Genomic DNA, 3,952 nt, shown 5'->3' on the forward strand with positions numbered 1-3,952 from the left:
GTAGTGCTCTTTTCTATTCTATTCTGTGCTGTACTATACTGTACTTTATTTATTTGTACTGTAGTGCTCTCTTCTATTCTATTCTGTGCTGTACTATACTGTACTTTATTTATTTGTACTGTAGTGCTCTCTTCTATTCTATTCTGTGCTGTACTATACTGTACTTTATTTATTTGTACTGTAGTGCTCTCTTCTATTATGTGCTGTGCTGTACTATACTGTACTTTATTTATTTGTACTGTAGTGCTCTTTTCTATTCTATTCTGTGCTGTACTATACTGTACTTTATTTATTTGTACTGTAGTGCTCTCTTCTATTCTATTCTGTGCTGTACTATACTGTACTTTATTTATTTGTACTGTAGTGCTCTCTTCTATTCTATTCTGTGCTGTACTATACTGTGCTTTATTTATTTGTACTGTAGTGCTCTCTTCTATTCTATTCTGTGCTGTACTATACTGTACTTTATTTATTTGTACTGTAGTGCTCTCTTCTATTCTGTGCTGTACTATACTGTACTTTATTTATTTGTACTGTAGTGCTCTCTTCTATTCTATTCTGTGCTGTACTATACTGTGCTTTATTTATTTGTACTGTAGTGCTCTCTTCTATTCTATTCTGTGCTGTACTATACTGTGCTTTATTTATTTGTACTGTAGTGCTCTCTTCTATTCTATTCTGTGCTGTACTATACTGTGCTTTATTTATTTGTACTGTAGTGCTCTCTTCTATTCTGTGCTGTACTATACTGTACTTTATTTATTTGTACTGTAGTGCTCTCTTCTATTCTATTCTGTGCTGTACTATACTGTACTTTATTTTTTTGTATTGTAGTGCTCTCTTCTATTCTGTGCTGAGCTGTACTATACTGTACTTTATTTATTTGTACTGTAGTGCTCTCTTCTATTCTATTCTGTGCTGTACTATACTGTACTTTATTTATTTGTACTGTAGTGCTCTCTTCTATTCTATTCTGTGCTGTACTATACTGTACTTTATTTATTTGTACTGTAGTGCTCTCTTCTATTCTATTCTGTGCTGTACTATACTGTACTTTATTTATTTGTACTGTAGTGCTCTCTTCTATTCTATTCTGTGCTGTACTATACTGTACTTTATTTATTTGTACTGTAGTGCTCTCTTCTATTCTGTGCTGTGCTGTACTATACTGTACTTTATTTATTTGTACTGTAGTGCTCTCTTCTATTCTATTCTGTGCTGTACTATACTGTACTTTATTTATTTGTACTGTAGTGCTCTCTTCTATTCTATTCTGTGCTGTACTATACTGTACTTTATTTATTTGTACTGTAGTGCTCTCTTCTATTCTGTGCTGTACTATACTGTACTTTATTTATTTGTACTGTAGTGCTCTTTTCTATTCTGTGCTGTGCCGTACTATACTGTACTTTATTTATTTGTACTGTAGTGCTCTCTTCTATTCTATTCTGTGCTGTACTATACTGTACTTTATTTATTTGTACTGTAGTGCTCTCTTCTATTCTATTCTGTGCTGTACTATACTGTACTTTATTTATTTGTACTGTAGTGCTCTCTTCTATTCTATTCTGTGCTGTACTATACTGTACTTTATTTATTTGTACTGTAGTGCTCTCTTCTATTCTATTCTGTGCTGTACTATACTGTACTTTATTTATTTGTACTGTAGTGCTCTCTTCTATTCTATTCTGTGCTGTACTATACTGTACTTTATTTATTTGTACTGTAGTGCTCTCTTCTATTCTATTCTGTGCTGTACTATACTGTACTTTATTTATTTGTACTGTAGTGCTCTCTTCTATTCTATTCTGTGCTGTACTATACTGTACTTTATTTATTTGTACTGTAGTGCTCTCTTCTATTCTATTATGTGCTGTACTATACTGTACTTTATTTATTTGTAATGTAGTGCTCTCTTCTATTCTATTCTGTGCTGTACTATACTGTACTTTATTTATTTGTACTGTAGTGCTCTCTTCTATTCTGTGCTGTACTATACTGTACTTTATTTATTTGTACTGTAGTGCTCTTTTCTATTCTGTGCTGTGCTGTACTATACTGTACTTTATTTATTTGTACTGTAGTGCTCTCTTCTATTCTATTCTGTGCTGTACTATACTGTACTTTATTTATTTGTACTGTAGTGCTCTCTTCTATTCTATTCTGTGCTGTACTATACTGTACTTTATTTATTTGTACTGTAGTGCTCTCTTCTATTCTATTCTGTGCTGTACTATACTGTACTTTATTTATTTGTACTGTAGTGCTCTCTTCTATTCTATTCTGTGCTGTACTATACTGTACTTTATTTATTTGTACTGTAGTGCTCTCTTCTATTCTATTCTGTGCTGTACTATACTGTACTTTATTTATTTGTACTGTAGTGCTCTCTTCTATTCTATTCTGTGCTGTACTATACTGTACTTTATTTATTTGTACTGTAGTGCTCTCTTCTATTCTGTACTGTGCTGTTCTAATCTGTGTTGGGTTTTACTACTCTATACTTTGTTGTGCTGCTCTGTACTGTAAAGTCTTTGTCAGTGGCATAACTGGGGTATTTGGAGCCCAGGGCAAAATTAAAAACAATGCCCCCCCTCCATGTGCACACACCTGAAAAATGGTCATGGTCATAAGGGGCCACCACTGAAAAATGGGGCATGTCAACATCACACCCAACTTTTTTGTCACCCTGGGATCATTCCTTCGATTCTATATGCACCTTAATGCAGTGCCTCTTATTCAGTCCCCCCTCTGCAGTGCCCCCAGTAGTGGTCCCCATTATGCAGGTTCCCAGTAGTGCCCCTTATGCAGTACCTCCAGTATGCAATGTCCCCAGTAGTGGTCCCTCTTATGCAGGCCCCCAGTCTTGCCCCTTATACATTACCCCCAGTAGTGGTCCCCCTTATGCTGCCCCCTATTATTTCCCATTGCACAGTGCCCCCAGTAGTGGTCCCCCTTATGCAGGCCCACAGTAGTGCCCCTGTCAGTGCCCCCAGTAGTGATCCCCCTATGCAGTGCCCCTTATATAGTGCCCCCGGTAGTTGTCCCTCCTGTGCAGTGCCCCTTGTGCCCCAGTAGTAAGCCCCTTATATAGTGCCCCCAGTAGTGGTCCCCCCTATGCAGTGCCTCTTATATAGTGACCCTAGTAGTAGCCCCCCCTATGCAGTGTGCCCATTAGTAGTCCCCCCTATGCAGTGCCCCCAGTAGTAGTCTCCCTTTATGCAGTGCCCCCAGAGAGTAGTCCTCCCTTATGCAGTGCCCCCAGTAGTAGTCCTCCCTTATGCAGTGCTCCCAGTAACAGTTCCTCCACAGTAGTGCCCCCAAAAGTGGTCCCCTGATGTAGTGCCCCCAGTAGTAGTCCCCCCGATGCAGTGCCCCAGTAGTAGTCCCCCTTATGCAGCCCCCCATGATTTCCCCTTATACAGTGCCCCCAGTAGTGGTCACCCTTATGCAGGCCCCCACTAGTGCCCCTTATACAGTGCCCCCAGTAGTGATCCCCCTATGCAGTGCCCTTATATAGTGCCCCAGTAGTTGTCCCTCCTGTGCATTGCCTCTTGTGCCCCAGTAGTAAGCCCCTTATATAGTGCCCCCAGTAGTGGTCCCCCTATGCAGTGCCTCTTATATAGTGACCCTAGTATTAGTCCCCCCTATGCAGTGTGCCCAGTAGTAGTCCCCCTATACAGTGCCCCCAGTAGTAGTCCCCCTTATGCAGTGCCCCCAGAGTAGTCCTCCCTTATGCAGTGCCCCCAGTAGTAGTCCCCCTTAATGCAGTGCCCCCAGTAGTAGTCCCCCTTAATGCAGTGCCCCCAGAGTAGTCCTCCCTTATGCAGTGCCCCCAGTAGTAGTCCCCCTTAATGCAGTGCCCCCAGTAGTAGTCCTCCCTTATGCAGTGACCCCAGTAGTAGTCCCTCCTATGCAGTGTCCCTTATATAGTGCCCCCAGTAGTGCAGAC

The sequence above is a fragment of the Taudactylus pleione genome, unplaced genomic scaffold, assembly GCF_031769625.1.
Source record: "Taudactylus pleione unplaced genomic scaffold, aTauple2 ptg000741l, whole genome shotgun sequence".
NCBI lineage: Eukaryota > Metazoa > Chordata > Amphibia > Anura > Myobatrachidae > Taudactylus > Taudactylus pleione.